At 43.5% G+C, this 18,171-nt stretch overlaps 1 long non-coding RNA gene across 1 annotated transcript; it reads left to right on the forward strand.

The window, feature by feature from the left end:
- Window positions 1–222: 222 nt before the first annotated feature.
- On the forward strand, window positions 223–17,714 carry LOC144929912 (uncharacterized). The gene is made up of 4 exons (XR_013635077.1): window positions 223–344; window positions 2,607–2,650; window positions 7,551–7,786; window positions 11,129–17,714. It is a non-coding gene; the product is annotated as an uncharacterized LOC144929912 (long non-coding RNA).
- Window positions 17,715–18,171: the final 457 nt, after the last annotated feature.

The raw sequence follows: 18,171 nt of genomic DNA on the forward strand, positions 1-18,171 counted from the left end.
TTATGAGTAAGTTTCTAGTAAATTCAGTGGAGATGCCCCAGGGGCCGGGAGTTTTGTACAGTTCTGACTGGCTAAGCTAGTGAGGCGGGGGCAGGAGATAGAAGTTCACAGGAACACGGAGATCTGGGTGAAGGGTCGGAATGTGGGGGGAACACATGGCTTGGATCAGGGTTATACAAAACCTGGTGCCCCAGTCACAAGACAGCAGTTAATAACCTTTGATACCAGTGGCTACTGTTAAAACATATCCTATCTGTCCTGGCTGAGAGCACCAAGTGTTACAGTAAGTTATACCTGGATAGATTGCTACAGCTGAGAGTGTTGGAGAATCTGTCTCCTGACTGGTAAGTGTGATTCCTGGATTTTGTAGGATATCATAGACACAGCTGCTGACAATATGTGTGTAGAAGTGGGCTGGAGTGTTAAGAAATTAAAAATCATGATGTTTTAAAAGCAGATATTTTACTCAGATTTCCAAAGGAGATTTATTTAGAGACTGGGGACTTTGAACCGAATTTCACACTCTTATACAGCCTGATTTCTACTAGCTTTATGCAAAGAGCCACAAGAATGATTAAAGAATTGGAAAAGATGCCTTATAGTGAAAGACCCAAGGAGCTCAGTCTAGTTAGCTTAACGAAAACAAGGCTGGGGTGACTTGATCAGTCCACAAATAACTACATGAGAAACAGAAATTTGTTAATAGAGGGCTCTTCAAGCTAACTGACAAAGATGTAAAAAGATCCAACGGTTGGAAGCTGAAGCTAGGCAAATTCACCCTAGAAAGAAGTACAAATTTTTAACAGCAAGGGTAATGAATCATTGGAACAATTTGTTAAGGATTAACCACCACTGGACATTTTTAAATCAAGATTAGATGCTTTGCTAAAAGATCTGTTCTAGTTCAAAAGGAAATAATTTAGGAAAGTCCGATGTCCTGTATTACACAGGAGGTTAGACTAAATGGTCACAGTGGTTCCTTCTGGCCTTATAATCTATTGATCTCAATGGTCAGAAGAGACCAAATTATAACTCACATTCATTTGACATTTGATGAAATGAGAACAATTTTTCCAAGTCCCATCTCTGTTATATCACAGAATGTTGAAGATTTGATGTTTAGTTAGGATTTCATGTGGAGTAGCATGGTAGGCATAGTGGCTGCATGCTCAATGCTGAGGCTAGCTTAAATTTTTTAGTATTTCTTTGCCATTAGTTCTCCATGTTCATGGCAACAAATGACAGAACAATCTTGTTATTTCAAGCCCCCTCCATCCAAAGTCTGGTTCTGTCACTCTGTCAGTGTGCACCTCGTACTGCAATGGCATTCATCCCACACTCCATCTATTCAAAGGTTTGATCCTGGTTATGTATATCTCAGATGGATGCTTACCTCTGTGTGCATGTTTTTCAAAGCTTTTTGTCAGTAAGATTTTTTTTTTGTCTGAGATATTGTCTATGACTAGTGTTCATTCCCTGCCCTCATGACCATGGAGAGAACAGAAGTTCTGCATTGCCCCCAGCATACTCATAACACTTGTAGCTCTGCATTCAGACAAGCTATAATCAAATCTCAGCTGGTTACCTACTGGACTCAGAAAGGAATTTTTTTACTCAGTGCACAATTGGCCAGATGTATTCTGGGTTTCTTTCACCTTCCTCTGATGTATCAGTGATTGGCGAGAACTGGAGGTAGGACACTAGACAGGGAGAATCAGTGGTTTGAAGTGGTACCAAGAATTCCCTTTCTTAGATCCCTGGCTGCTGTGCCTTGCTCATATGGTCAGGTCATAATGATTGCTAGATTTGAGGTTGGGAAGGAATTTTCCCTTAGATCAGATTGGGAGGAACCTTGGAGGTTTTTCACTTTCCTCTGCAGCCTGGAGCACAGATCAGCTGCCGGGTATATCTCACCTAAACAATCCCCTGTTGTTGCATGGGCCTTAGGCATTGGTGGCACCTCAGTCTCTCCTGTTCTCTGCCTGTAGCACACAACAGTTCCGTTTCAACACAGCTAATGTGGTGAAATGTAATGGCCTGTGATACACAGGAGTTCAGACTAGATGATATAATGAAAAGGGACAGAAGGTGGCTGAAATTTGAGAAGTGAATGGTTGAAAATGGCAGAATTTTGTGTGATCTGAAAGTTATCTTTGAAATGAAAGGGCCTGTGGCTATTGGATTATCCTTCTGAAGGAGATTCCATGACGAAACAGTATTTCCCTGCTGTGAAACTGAAGGAGAGCACTTCACCCACCACCCTACGCTGGAAGTAAAAATGAACTTTTCTTGTCTTTGTGTACTGCAAGTACGTAAGGCAGAAAAGCCCCTCCACTTTCTGCTGTGGCATTGGCGTAGAAGGGTAAAAGTATGTAGCTTGGAATAGAATAGAAGATGCTAAAGATTATTTATTGTATCAAATTACATAGAATTATCCTAAATGATTATTGTGGAAGAAATAATGTTGTTAAAGTACAGAAATGTTTTAAACCAGTTTCTTGTATGTTTGGATGTTTGGTGTTATGAGGATATCGAGTGTGGAAGACTGGGCTTTGTGACAAACTATTTTTTGAAAATTCCCTTTTCCTCACAATATCTTCCTCCAGATGTGAACAAAGATCCACCCTCTACAGTTCATTGGAAACTAATGGTAAATAAGATAATAATGTGTTGCTGCTCTTGCAATGAATGTTCCCTTTAGGCACTCCTACTCATCACCACTAGATGGCAATATATACCAACAATTCCTGGTTAGAAGACAAAAAGAAAAGGAGTGCTTGTGGCACCTTAGAGACTAACAAATTTATTTGAGCATGAGCTTTCGTGAGCTACAGCTCACTTGAACAGTGACATTACCAGCAGGGATTTATGCACATAAAGGGCCAGATTTTAAAAAACGGGCCTTCTGTTTTTTGCACTTGCATATAATTGTGGGTACAGTCATTTTCAAAGAGCTTTAACTTCTTGCATTGTTTCACACTAAAAACATTTGTTGGGGTCCCCTGGCCTGGTACCCAGGATTTTTGTGCATGTCTTCCTCAAAGAGCACCAGTTATTTTTCCATGTAAACCAGAAGTGAGCTCCCCTTGGCCAAACTGGAAGGAGCTGTGCTAAGCAGGGTTCAGCTGACAATTGTGCTTTGCACCTTACCTAGGGAATCCGACCAGTCTGTGGGCCTAAGGCATGCCCTGGGTGAGCTGGCACCTCAGCTGTTAATATATTGCCAACTCTTCTCTCTTCTCCGTTGGGGACTGGAGCTGAGAAGAGAGCCCCAGTGCAGACTCTCAAAGGAAGAAGGGTCAGGCCCCAATAATGACAATCTGAAGCTCCCCTCAGTGAAAGGGACCGACCACAGGAGCTGCACTGAGGAAAGACCAAGGCATGAGTTTGAAATGGATAGTAATAAATTCCTCATGGTCTAATCACTGTTAAGGGTAAAGCACTGCCCTTTACTAAGCCAGCAAGGGAAAACATGAAACTCTAGCCAGACTCCCTGCACTGGATCTAATCCACAAGTTCTGAGGGGAATTATGAACTCAAACAGCCACAGCAGCATGGTTTCCCTCAGCCTGAAAATTGTCCTGAGCTGCTTGAAAGAGGAGGGAGAAAAGAGGAGGGAGAAAAGATCATTTCAAATAGATAATACTTGGACTACTCCAGCAAGCTGTAACCTTCTTGGTAATAAGATGGCTCAGTTTTAGCCCTTCCAGAGCCTAGCAGGATGAGGGTCACCCAGGAGCAAGCAAAGGGCACAAAAATTTCCCCAAGACAAACTCTCTTCCTGTCACATTTACCTGAAAGACAGCGCAGGCCCCTCCACAGGACCAGTCACAGGTCCTTCTGCAGGCTTGTCAGCCATCGCTTCTAGAACACCAGACTGTCCACAGATCTGCGAAGCGCATGCTCCCTGTCCAGAGCTCCTTCCCTCCCCTCAAGGCTGCTGCCTCATTTGTTTTTGATTTCATGTTTACAGCTTATACATTCCAAGCTCCTTTCAGTAAATTACAAGTGTGTTCGCCAGCTTGTTGTCTGGGCCCAAGGGAAGAAGCTATTTATTCTCATTGCTGGACCCCTGCCATCATGGGACCAGCATGTCTGAAGGGCAGAAGCCTTCACAAGAAGCTGACAGGGACAGTTACTCCTGTGGTTCACGGCTCAAGGACAGCAAGGCACCACGGTTCCTGCTGTGACTCAGGACTCATTTGAAAATAGCGGAGATGCAAAGGTTAAGGTAGAAAAATGGAGCCGTCTCATTCTCAGGCCCAATCTCACTTGCCATTTTTGTTTCCATATAAAAATAAAGGATTATAATGGATCCCTTCATGTCAGGGTACTGGGCAGCTGCTTACTGAAGAGTCTTGTGGCTTTTAAGGTCAGGGCAACAGCATACGTTAACTGGTTTTACCTCAATCTAAACTCTCATGCACGGGGACTAGTGGGCCCTTCCCTCAGCGTTTAGAACCAGCTTCCTTGCCGTGTGAGGACTGTTGGTGGCTGAGAGAGGCACATTCAATGCTGCTGCTCAGGGAAGCCAAGCTAAGGCCCAGTCGGGAGCAGTGACTGGGCAGGTGCAGGTTTTGAGAGGCCGTGGAATAGATGGAAGAACCGGTACTAGGCCAATATAGGGCCTCCCCACAATAGTGGTCTTTGGGACAGAACAAAGAGAGACCTATGAGCAAGAGAGAATGGGACAATCAGCCATCAGTGCAAGGAGCCAGGAACCAAACCTTAGTTGTGGCAGAGTGAGGAGAGGCCCAGCTGGCAGCATAGGGATCAGGCTCAAAATAATTCAGCAATTCCCAAACTTCTGAAGGTGTGAGCCGCGCTTCAGGAAAGTGAAACTAGTCACTGCCCCTCCCAAAGAGGCCTCGTCACCCAATGTATACACCTTCACGCTCCTTGGCTAGTCTTCCACACACCGCATCCTGTACAGGGGAAATTCTGAGTTAGGCTTTGGGACCTGGGGAGGCTGCTGGAGGGATGGAGAATTGGGGTGAAGCAAGTTAAAAGAGCCAAGATCCTAGTTTCTTATTGTTTGGGTAACATGGCAGCCATTGTATCATGCTTTTGCAAGCGGATTTAATTGGCCGCTCTGAGGAAAGCGCTGTGCGGGGCAGGTTTGCAATGAGACATTGGGCTTAGCCAGAGGCTAGGAATCATTCAGGTGATGGTAACTCTGTTTGTGTTTCTGGGGAGACTTGTGTCCTCTCCTGCCCACCTTCCCTGCACTGTCCCCTGGAGTTTGCAGAATTTTGTTCTGTGATCAAATCCCCAGAACCAGGGGACCAGGAAATGGGACTTCCCCCTCCTGATTTAATCAGTTATGACTGTGACAATGCTCACCACCTGGAATGTGGTGAGGGGAGCCCCCGCCAGCCTCATCACAGTCTCCAGGCAGCCATGTCCCCCTTGGGAAATGCAGGTGCTAGGGGAATATATGTAGTTTGCCCACCAGGCCTGGCAGAAGGTTAATGATGCAGACTCACCTGCCCCATGTTTCATCTGCATCTGAGAGAGAAATAACTTTACCTAATTTGAGGGAAGTTGGTGCATCAGAAGGAGTGAAATGCTATGTGTTTGTGAGTGAAAGATGGGTGTTTTTCCATTCCAAAATGGCCTCATTTGAGAGCTGAGGAGAGGCCTTACCAATAGGCCTCTTTGCTTGCTCCACCCTCTAGGACCACATGCTTGGAATTTGGAGGAGCTACTTACAGAGAAATCAGAGTTAGGGTTTTTCCCACAGTGTCACTGACATTTGTTTTCAGCAAAAGTACAAAAATCACAGGGGCTGCAGAACTTTCCCCCGGTGCACAGGCCCTGTCAGTGGTAGTGAAGCCTGCCAGCCTCTATGAGCCTTAACCCGTTACCTCTTGGCTGAGACTGCCAACAAGAGGGCTAATGGCAGTGTTTATAGGGTTGTGATGTTAATAGCTTCCCACACGGAACCAGGCTGAGACCAGCCAACCCATTTCCCACAGGTTGGTCAACAGCCATTAGACAATAATCAGATCAGCTGCTACCAGCAGGAGCACTGAACCAGGTATCAAACCCATGAACCATCCTCTTCTCTGACACTGAGCTTAGTAGCTCCCAATGTTTAAACTTAATTTTCTGTGCAGCATGAACCTGCTATGCAGCATGAAGGCGGTCATGGGATGACAGCCACAACTAGAAATCCCAGCAACAAAAGGTTACACAACCCAGGCTGGTGCACTGAAAGCATTCCCTAATGCAATGTGATAGATTCATGGGCAGGTCCCTTTCCCTCCATCCAGGAGGTTGAACCAGCAGCACTAACAATTAAAATCTGCAGGAAGGAAATCTGTGATGATAACAAGATGTGCTCGCAGCCTGTTCTAGTGGAGAATGAAAATGCATCTGGTAGAAAGAGCTAAAGAGGGAACTTTTTCGAAATCTTACAGTGGAAATGGCTTGGTTTTATTTTCCTTAGAATTTTCCACAAACTGCATCAGATGTTGACAGAGTGCTCTCAGTTTAATACCATACGTAATGGTCCCTCAAGATGTGTCTTTGTTGGCAGCCATACACTTCTTGGGAAATCTCAGTTTGTTCTAATGCCAACTGCATTAGCATGGCCTTAAAGAGATGCGACGTTAATGGCAGGGCCGTGCCTTTTGCCAGCAGGAGTTCTTGTAGGCCAATAATAGGCAAAAGACAGTCAATCTGCTTCAAAAAGATGAGGTGGTCTTCATCCATGTGGAACTGGGCTGCTTATTTGTTCTTTGCCAATTGTTGGCAGCAGTCCTTTTCAGTCTCTATAACATGATCAGATATCAAGGGGATGGACATTAACATAAATAAATGAAATACTGTCTAAGGGATAAGGGGAAAAAATCTCACTCTGCAGCCTTTTCAGGGCAATAAGGGACTTGCAGGAAGCCCATTCTCCCACATACAGTCTTCTGAAAATGGGCCTCTGCCATTTACTCTGCTGCTGTGTGAAGACAACATGGGCCCTTTGGCCGTGTCTGTACTGGGCCTCTGCTAGTGATTGGCAGCCATGTTAAAACCCAGTTTCTAATGCTGTTGGGCTAGCCTGTGTAGATGGAGATAAATTATCTTAAAACAGTGTTCAAAACCATGCTTTATACCATAAGAACATAAGAACGGCCATACTGGGTCAGACCAAAGGTCCATCCAGCCCAGTATCCTGTCTACTGACAGTGGCCAATGCCAGGTGCCCGAGAGGGACTGAACCTAACAGGTAATGAATAAGAACATAAGAGTGGCCATACTTGGTCAAATCCCTAGGCATAAGAGCAATGCTTTCCTAAGAGTCCTGCTAGGCAACATCAACACTTTCAACTCCATTACCAAATCCGACCTCATGTTCAAACAGTTTCCAAGCCTCCAAAAAGGGTTGTGTGTCCAAATGATCCATGGCTTTTACATTCAGATTATGGAACATTCATCAACCTGGTTTGTTTGATTCTTCAGAAATATGTTTTGGAATTTGATTATCAACTGAGCAGCTCTTTCCTGAAGGACCAAGAGCAGAATCTGACCCCATGTATCTTTTTTTTTTTAAGTGTCCTGACGGCAGTGATGCAGGCAGTGGGCACACGCCCACAGAACTCTGCTTATGGTTTGATTGTGCAGCTGGTAGTATGTGAAATGGCCTAAGCAAGACAAATGTGTCCAAAACAGGGGAACTTCTCAGCATTGGTTCATGGAGAAGTGGTGGATGATTTGACTTGTACACACACCTCACTCTGGGCCCCTGCAGTGTCTATCAGAGCAGCTCCAGAAAGAGGATTTTCCAGAGGTACATCATCCATGAGCTTAAATGAACTTTGACCTCTGTGTTTCAGGGGATAATTTTTATAATAGTTACGAAAGAGTTGGGAGAGGGATATGGTCTCAGAAGTGATGAGCAGGAGATGTGGGGTGGGAATTTTCATCTGGTGAAGACATAAGAAACCTGAGTGCACACACACAAAGCCAGTGGTCAGAAGCTGATTGATAAGACCCTAATTCAGATCAGACCCTGGGGGTACATTTTCAGTAAGGTACATGACATTCTGTGAATGCCAGCAAGGCATTGGCTAAAACCACCACACGCGCACCTCGTTGCTGTTAGAGGAGCGTAGCAAGGTGCACTCGTCCCTTTGAGGGATTCTCCTTCCCAAAGGACAAACCCAGGATGGGATTGGGCTAACCTGCTATATACACATGTGTTAGCAGAGGCACTAAGGAAACAGTTTGTGGGAGAATTAATGAAGGCATTTCCAGGTAAAGGAAAGGAGCAGATAGTGACTCCAGAAAGGACCATTCCCAGCAGTACCTGCCAGTAGTGACATCTGTACCCAGATTGCTTTTTCAGGAAATCTCTTGTCCAGGTGCTTCTCTTCCAGAGAATGAATAGCTACAGTTGTCACTGCCTGCCTGTTGCCCGTGCCCTAGAATTCCCTCCAAGAGACTGTAACTCCTACAGTCTTCAGCACAATGGAAATGGGATCAGGCACGCGCAGTCAACAGGCTTTCTCTTACTCTGAAGCAGTTTTCTCCTTTTGGAATGGTCTCTGTGGTTGCCATGACAGTGGCCAGCTGGGTAGTAAGACAAAGGTGGGGAGCCTGTAGGTTTAAGGGAGACCCCTTTGTGGTGTTTGATTGACTGACTGAATCAGTGAGTTGTATCTGGGTAAGAAAGTATAGGAGCAGACCCCCTTTCTTCCCCTCACTGGGTTCCCAGGGCCCTGAGCCCTCCTGTAAATAAGGGAAGCATTTGCCCTGGGACTATGGGTACAGACACTCATGTAAAAAGGGAGATTCCTTGGTTTTATTTGTTAGGTCTCGAATGGTGGAATGAAAGAACTTAAAATGGGAGTAACTGGAACTGCCAATCTCCCCACTCCAAATCGTTCATTTTATTGAGAATATCCGCAGCTTGGAGTAAATATCATCACTGGCCACTGTGCCCTTTACCATACCCTCTGGCCCACTCTGACACTTGGCATTCCCTGTCCTTGCCATCTACTTTAAGAAGCTCATGATGCAGAGGACAGCCTTAAACAGCTGCCTGAGGAGTGTGTCAGTAAGTTACAATAGGCTCCAGAGCAGATCAAGAACACACTTATTGAGCTGTGGTGGGAAGGGTGACTGTCCATGGTCAGGGGAAGGGAGTCTTGCAGTTAAATGTCACTTTCCTTATTCACCCTAAGAGTGAACAGAGCTCCAGTTTGATGCCACAAGATAAAACTTTATCTGTAGCCTTTTAATTACTTAAATACTGGATGTTATTTCCATGCCTTGCATTGCTTCCTCCCTCACTCTGTTCTTCAGGGAACTGCTGAAATTGAAAGGTAATTGTGAACTTGCTGTAATTAGCAGTATTTGCTCCCAGTCATACATTGCACCTGAAAGGAAAAGCAAGTTCTACTAATTAGAAATGAAACTCTTAAATTAATCTATTATAATCTTGATAATGCAGTATAAATCTCAAATTAACTGAACAAATACATCATCCAAAAGTGACCCCTCTGGTGCATATTTCTAATGTACAATTTCCATACCAAATTATTGGAGTTTATGGGCAAAAAGGAGGAAGAAAAGTTGGAAGAAAATGTTTATATAGCTTTCTTCAGTGCTTGCTAGAATATAGTTTTATCCTTGCAAATGGATTATCTAGAATTTAGGCCAGCAAACAGTGAGGAAGGAGGATTGTGGAAAATGGGTGAATATCATGTCTGTGATTAAATACATACAGTGTATATAACTACACTCATGGTATCAGCATCACCAGCACAGCACCTCTGTTGTACTTCATGTCAATCACAAATCATGGCTTCATAGCCGTGAATGGATGCACAAACAATGAAACCTGCAATTTTTGGTTTGGGAGGGAGTGTGGTTTGGTCATGAATGAATAAAGCAGGGGACTGGATGTCAGGAGTCTATTTTCAGCTCTGCTGTGGACTAGCTGTGTGGCTTTGGAAAATTCATTTAAGGCCAGATTTTCAAATGCTCAGTATCCACAATTGGGGCCAGATTTTCAAAAGAACTCAGCACCCAACATGCACTCAATGTGCTAAGCTTTTTTGAAAATTCTGGCCTAGGAGTTACTGAGTCTCATCTGAGACTGTTTTTTCCACAGGCTAATAGGCGAAGAATGCCTGGGGCCTGCCATGGAATGGAATAGCATAGACAAACTTTCACATTTAAAATAGTTTCCATCTTAAAATAATGTGAACCAGACTCAATTAGCAATTATCCCTTATTTATTATGAGCAAACAGAATTCTAATTAGCCTGATTTGTGCCTCAAACACCTCCTCAGATTGGCTTGGAAATTAAGATATCAGTTGTACTAGTAATTATGGTTTACCATCAAATTACCTCCCCCCAAAAAACTATTAAATTGGCCATGGCTGGGTTTATATTTGTCTCAAAACCATGTCCAATGAGGACTGTGCAAGTAAATACAAACAACCAGGAAACAACTCAGAATCCTGTGCCAAAACAGCAATTAGGGTTTGAGAGCTAAAAAGATTTAGCTGGAGCTGAAGGGACCAGCTCACTGTGCAGGTGAAGTTTAATGTGCATTGAGTGGACACCTTGAAGTCAATGGGCATAATTCACTGTCCTGTGGCACAGCTGGTGCAAATGGACCATGCAGGCAGGGGATCTGCCTCCCTCCCCGGAGATGCTTCCGATATAAGGGCTTCCCTGGCCAGGGCAGGACTGATACAGCAACCCTATTCCATCCCCTACAGGGAACACGGTCCAGGTCTGAAGGACTAGCGGTGTGCATGGAACACTGCTGGCTAGTCCCAGCAGTTGCAATGGTCCCTTGGGGCCATAGGCTGTTGGGCACAAGCTAGGCCAGCCCTAAGCTGATCTAACCTGTTCCAGGGGACAAAGTGGACCCAGCTGGACCAGGGAAGCAGAGAGGAGGTTAAGGATAACAAATAAATGTTGTTCCTAAACCAGTCCCTCCAATAGCTCTACCTTGTCCACTGTATGATGTATAAACTTCTGTCCTCACTTTCAACTTCCTGCCCCCACAACCCCAATCTCAATCAGTCTAGTGACTATCCAAAGCTAATATTAATGCCTCCTGTATATTGAGTTACTAACTTCCAACCCTTTTTTGCTTTCTTTCCTTTAAGAACTGCGTAAGAGCAACCAGCTCTTGGTCTAACAACAGAGACTGAGCACCATGGTACAATTAAACAATGATTTGTTCTTCAAAATGTTCTCTTAATTGCAGCACACTGATCTCTTCAGGCACCTGAACAGGAGGAATTAATTGTGAAAAAAATTGTTAAAATAAGACGAACACAATACAGAATTCATATTTCCTTCATTGAAGCATAATTACCTTTTTCTGTAAATCGATTCTGCCTCAGTTGGGGTGGGCCCTTTCCGACAGAACTGGCTAGCTAAAATAGCCATTCCCTTTGTGTTAGGGGTACAAATACTACAAAGGAGAGAGAGTGTAACTTCCTTGAGATGCTATGTACAAATAAGTATGAGAAAGGCCTTATGAAAATGTATGCTATAAAAAGCCTTTAACGGCTGTCCTAATGAGCATGCAAAGACAAAAAATACAAAAATAAAACTTTCCCCACAGCCTTAGCTCTGCCCCTTGTGTGTATGAATCATTACAATACAGTCTTTAAGGCTGTAGTTATATAAATTATTTGCATAATACATATGAGGTAATATAACTGCTCAGACACACAGGTCAACTTTCTTAGGTGTAATACTGGGGCTGTTACAGTTAATTACAAAGTTAATTTAACTGCTGTGTATATGGGAAAGCTAACCAATTTCACTATTATACTTAATGTTTGGCTGCTGTTCCTATACAGTTTACTTCATGTACGATTAGTATAGAATTATGTACTGTATTGTAGTGCACACATACACACAGGGAGCACACGATTCTATATTTGCTTGACTTTTGAATCAGCAGCCCTGCCTCGCCCAGTGCACAAAGTCACTAAATATTTTATTATGTAGCTGATTTAGCCATCCATGCATGCACAGTGCAGCTGAATTTCCTTTGGGAGAGCATAGGTAAAGAGCAATGTGTTTTGTTGCTGTCTTTTGCAGGGAGGCTGTGATAAAATGTAACATTATTTGTGGTGCAGCTAGTAAGTAATTGCTGTGAGGTGATGACCTATCAGAATATACAGTTAGATATTATTTGCAAAGTAAAACAACCCAAAAAGGTAAAAGAAAACACTGCAAAGACATTCTCCCTTGACTGTCTGTCTCTGGAACATGCTTCCTTCCTTCTGAGGATTAGAAATTCACTAGAGACCACATCTAATATTGCACACAAATGTTTAGATCTCACAGTGAGATAAGCAGGTTCTGTTTCAAATAGACACCACACAATTGTGTCTTTAGATCCAGCATACAGACTGATTCAGACGTCACAATCCTAAAGTTTTATAGGTTTGAAAAACAAACAAAATGCTGGAAAAAATAAAATTCTTCTCTACCTTTTCTGACTCTGAATTAAAATCAGTACCAGCAAGAGAGGGGCCAGCTGTCTCCCGGCTGATCCGTCTCCTTTCTTTGTGCTGGATGTGGAGCTGGGAGCACAGCTCAGGAGGGGAAGTAATGGTGCAAAGGAAGCCTCTGTGCCCTCCTGAGGCTGAGATAGTCAAGTGCCCGTCTGGTTCCTGGGCATAATTTAGATGTACATTTTGGAAAAATAAACATTTTTAAAAAGAAAAAAATGGCATTTTGTTGTACACGTGTGCTTGAATGTAAAGAATTATCTGGGTGAATTTCTAGAGTGGAATCTTCCTAACCCAGATCGTTCTCAACATTCCAGATCCCCCTATACACAGATACACTGTTGGTCTCTCTACCTCTTTCCCAGCAAAGATTTAATAGTAAGGACAGTACTATAGTGAGGAATTATAATACCAGCTTCAGTACCATTAAAGGATAGCTTGCCGAACATGTACTAGTGCATTCTGAAGAGGTATCATCAATAATTAAAATTAAACTATAATTGTTAATAGGTATGGCCACCATAAAACAGGAAGAGATTAAAGACAATAATAAATCAGCTTCATCAGACTTCCAGAATACATAATCCAAAATGTAATAGCCAAAAGGCAATTGTCAGTATAATAGCTTGTCCCACTGTCTGTAAAATGCATTGTGGTATTTCTTCCATTTCAGTAAGAAGAATCTAGGACACAGACAGCACAGAATAGAACATTTGTATTATAATAATTCAAACTACCTGTTTAAGTCTGTCACATGAAAAAATAGCTTTCCAGCCCCCACATTGTGGCCTGGCACAGGACCTCAGCCAAAGCAGCATTCAGTTGATGAGATTAAGTTGTTAGGCCCTCACTTATCACCTGCAGACTGAGGCTTTGTACATTATGAGATCATTTCCTGGTGCATGTACAACATGCTATTTCAGCTTGGCTCCATTCAAACAGGACAATTTACTGAGACCAAAAGGGGTCACAGTTACAATCATATCATAGAAAAATACCCGCCTAGCCAGGTCACCCATCTGACCCTTTGTATTGGCTCTTTCAAAGGAACCAGTCAGAGAAGGTTGTAGCAGATATAGGGGGGACTTTTTTGTTCAATTTCTATCCCATGCCCGTCACCATGGTCTGCAAGCTCTCCTTTAATGGTATTGATGGGCTCAATATAAGAACCTGCGAGGTCACAGGATCGGCATTTTCTTGTTTGCACTTACCCATGAATTGGAGCCTGTTCAGCCTCACTCTGCTCTTTATGTTGCCACAAGACACACTTTGGCTGTGGGAAAAAGTTACTGCTTTGCTAGAGGGCACAACTAGTACTCAGACCAGTCACTGAGCCCATCACAAAATAACTCTTCCCTCCTCCAAGGGCAACACCCCCATTGAAATACTGGAAGAAGGAGCAAAGCTTGGACATTGGATATGGCCACATTGTTTTGCCACGGCTTTCTCAAACACATTTCCCAAGGAGAGGGATGCTTGGGAGAGCAGGTCCATGGCTCTCAAGGAATGGTTTCGTGAATAGAGACTTATCAAATGCTTCCTTAACGACAACCAGATCCCTACTTGAAGGAGGACCCTGACAGTCTTCACTGGGAACTGATCCAGTCCTTTCTGTTCCCTCCAGGAAGGATACAGCTTCTCCAGAAACTTAGTGAAGGACACCAGCCAAAACTGAAGCAGAGAAACCCTGTCATTTGTCTCCTGCAGACACTGCTCTGCTATCATAGGCATAGACAACACTTTCTGCATTCACAAATTAACACAAAAATTCCTCACACACAGAAAAACTTGGCCGCTCGAGGGCTGAGACAGCCTGCATTAGCCAAGGTGGCCGCCACTGTGAGGGTATTCACACAGATTATGGCAGAAGTGGCAGAAAGTTTCACTTAGGCCCAATCCAAAAACTCATCAAGATCAGTAGAAGTTTTTCCACTGAGCATAACAGACTTTGGATCAGGCCTTTGTACACTGTGTGCTGAGACCACTGCCATATCATGCTCCCTAGTCTGTCTATTGCCACCTGTTAGCTCTAGTCTTTTACTTGGATTGTAACCTCTTTGGGGCAGGAACTGTCTTTTTGACTGTATTTATACAATGCTTAGCACAATAGGGCCCTTACCTCTGAATGGTGTTCCTAGGTAATACTGAAATATAAATAATAATAATAAAAAATTAATATAATTAATTAAAATAATTTAATTAAATTAATTAATAATGAAGAGTTTAAGGTCTTCTGGCAGAGTCCATCTGATTTGGAAGGAGACTTCCGTCACTATTGCTCTAGCCTGTCCCCTCTCATGTCATCAGGTATTGGCCTTTTCTATTCCTGCAAACCAGGGTTCAGAAGTTACGAGGGGAGTTTTACTTCTCAGTCATTAAAAAGTGAAAGTCACATAGGTATCCCAATTCCTTGGGGATTTTCATATGAAAAAGTCAAAAGGGGATCTCAGGTTCAAACAAAGATGAAAAACATCATGTACGGTGAGCCACTGACATATACAGACAGATTATATGTAACAAGGGATTGACCTATAGCCATTAAAATCAGTGGAAAGGCTCCCATCTACTTGACTTCAATGACAACTAGATTGGGCCTTTGTTGTTTAGGCAGCATTTTCCTGATATCTCAAGGATCTGTCCTATACATTTCTAAGCCCCAGAAACCTTCCTCCTTGATGGCTCATCAGCACATTTAAAATTTGACGGTAAATGGGCTTATGAAGTTGGTGAATATTATTACAGGGAGGCTTCATTTTTAATAACTATTCACCATGCTTTTATGGGTTTTTTTATTTCACGTTATACAAATAGCTACCCAGCCCTGAGAATGAGATAAGGTCAGAGACTTTGAATTGCAGGAAGAGCAAAGCTGGCTGATCGACAGCAAACCTGTAAGATTGATTGAGACAACTTCAATTTATTTGTACAGCATGCATTTGGAATGGTCCCCACCTCCTGTTTTGCTAATGATAGATGATGAGATGTAGACAGTTATTAATTAAATTGCCTGCAGTAGCAATGTACCCAGCAATAAGGCCTAAGGAAACGAAATGTGTAGCATTCCTTCTACCCCGTTATGGGAATGGGGCCCCTACTCTGTTCTCTGGCACAGTGGGGATTAGACTAAAAGCATCAATATTCCTGCACAAGCTGGCTACCTAGTAACTGTCTGAACACAGGGCCCTAAAAATTGAAACCCTCCCACATGGGATGTGCAGTAATTAAACTTCAGCATTCTTTCTGCAGGAAATGTTTCTCTTGTGTTGTTCCCACAGATTGTGCTACAACAACAGTTTTAACCTCATGAACTATTAGCCGATTATGAACGGATTTTCACAGTCAGCTTTAACTGTGGATCAAAAGCAAAAATGTCTCTGCATTGCCAGATATTTATAATTTAGGATGCAAAATATCAAGTATACACAGGCTTGAGAAACTCTGGGCAAGCAAAGCAGAAATCAGAACCAAACTGGGCCTGTAGTGCACTTTCCATCTCTTTCACTTGTCTCACCAATAACCCCTCTGCTTCTCCTACTTGTAAATCTCCTCACCCCACACATGATATGCAGTTATCTTAATCCACTTTCTCTTGTATTTTTCATATCTTTATTTTCTTGCCTGGAGCTACCATCATTCCTTGATTATTCAAAATCCACCACTTCCCATAATCTACCCGTGGATGGCCCACCCACCTGCCCACGCCATCCTCAAAATCTAAACACATTTTTAAAAAGAGAGAGCACTTGCCTGGTGTGAAAAGAAACAGCCTCCTGTGCTTACTATATGCAAATCTCCCTCATGCCTTTGGTTGTTGTCATCTCCCCCTGTGATTTCTCACATAGATTGTAATGATTTTGTCTCCACTTGTTGTACAAAGCACTATGCACACAGACGGTGCTGCACATATTTGTTAACAATACACTACTGCTCTCCTTACAATGATATAATATTATAATCAGGAACTGCTGTTCCAAGCTGAGCACTATGGCCACTTGGAATTTCATGGGAACTTCTGGGACGTGACTCAGGTCTTCCTGCTCCATCATCATTGCTCCTGGCCACTTGAGAATGGAGAGTCTCCATTAGCAGTTCGCAGGATGGAGACTGTGACACATAGGCACACAATTCTGATTCCATCCAAGAGATAACAGTGATGACACAGACATGCCAGCCAGAAAATTACGAAGTGTTGACCCCAGGATAACTAACATCTAAAGTCATTTTCCCCAGGTGGTTGGAGAGAACGTGGCAACAGGAGCAGGATCCTTGGCATTCAGGCCTGTGACCATCCCATCTGGAGAGCAGGGAGTGGCATGGCTCTTGGTACTTGGATACAGGATTGGCATCCATCACTACCAAGAGCAGGTGCCTGGGAAGAGATGCACTGATTGGACTCATGCCCATCTCTACTGAAGGGCAGGGCAGAGAGGGTCACAGCTTCTGGCCTAAGGATCTGTGTTTATCTGTGAAAAACGAGACTGGCGCGGTAAAGTTCTTGGCATTTGGTCCTGGTAGGTCTCTCCACTGCCAGGGCAGGTGACTTCTAGCACTTGAATCTACACCCATCCCAGCCAGAGAGCTAGTGGTTGGAGATGAGATCAGGGATGCCCAGCTCCTGACACTCACAGCTTCATCTATCCCTGCTAGAGAGGGACTCTTAAATACCATGGGGTGCATTAGTAATTCAGAAACAGGTGACACTTCCTTTCAGATGGTCAAAAAAATTTAGCAAAGCATTTTTTCAATGAAAAATAGAGGCACACTGTTAACATTCTCAGGCAGGATGCATGCCTCTCCGTATGCTTCTCCAGGTGTGGCAAATGCTGTGAATTCTTGTCATGCCAAGGAAATATTTTCCTCTAACTGATTTGTTTTGGGGGACCACACATGCACAGAGCTGCCTTTGGCCTGGCTTTTGTGGCCACAAAGAAATATTCCAAACTAGAGGCATGTACATTTTAAATTGTTACATAACTAATTTTAGGCTTTCTGCAAACTATATGTTGAACCCAATTTTAGCTTATGAGAACTTTTTTTTTATATAAACTGAAGTTATAGGTAAAAAAGGCTGGCTGGTTCATTAGCTTTGTGGAGCATACAATTTACAGTCTCCTGGGATATTATTTAAGCTTATTTTTACATTCAAAGCTCTGTCACCAGCCATTTACTGGGTTTGTTTTTAAGGCATGGGTGGGATTCACAAAGCCATTGAACCTGTTACCACGGGGAGTGACCGGGGCGGCGGGGGGGGGGGGGGGGAGTCTCCTTAAAAGCATGTGATTAGAGGCTTTAATATTGTAAGCCGTCGGGGACTAAGAATGTCCCTGATGATGAAGCACCCTAAGAGCCAAGCTGCCTTTTTGGAAGATTTGGTAAAGGAGCCTCTTTCTGGATTTACCCAGATCAACTCCCATGGAGTTCAAAACAAACCCAGGTCACAAGCATTATTCAGCACTGTGCAGCTCCTGCCCAGGTGTTTGGCACTGGCAGCAGCCCCCTAGCCAGTGCTAAACATGGTGTGGTTCTCAGATAGACTCCTTTGAGAGAGGGTTCATATCCCCTTACAATGACAGACCCCTGCCCATCTCCGCCAGTCACCCTGAGTGGAAACACACATTTCCCAGCCTGCATTCTGGGAAACACTCTTCTTTCTGGGTGTCCAAAATAAACTAAACTAA

This window comes from Lepidochelys kempii, chromosome 27 (genome assembly GCF_965140285.1).
Source record: "Lepidochelys kempii isolate rLepKem1 chromosome 27, rLepKem1.hap1, whole genome shotgun sequence".
NCBI classification, from domain to species: Eukaryota; Metazoa; Chordata; order Testudines; family Cheloniidae; genus Lepidochelys; species Lepidochelys kempii.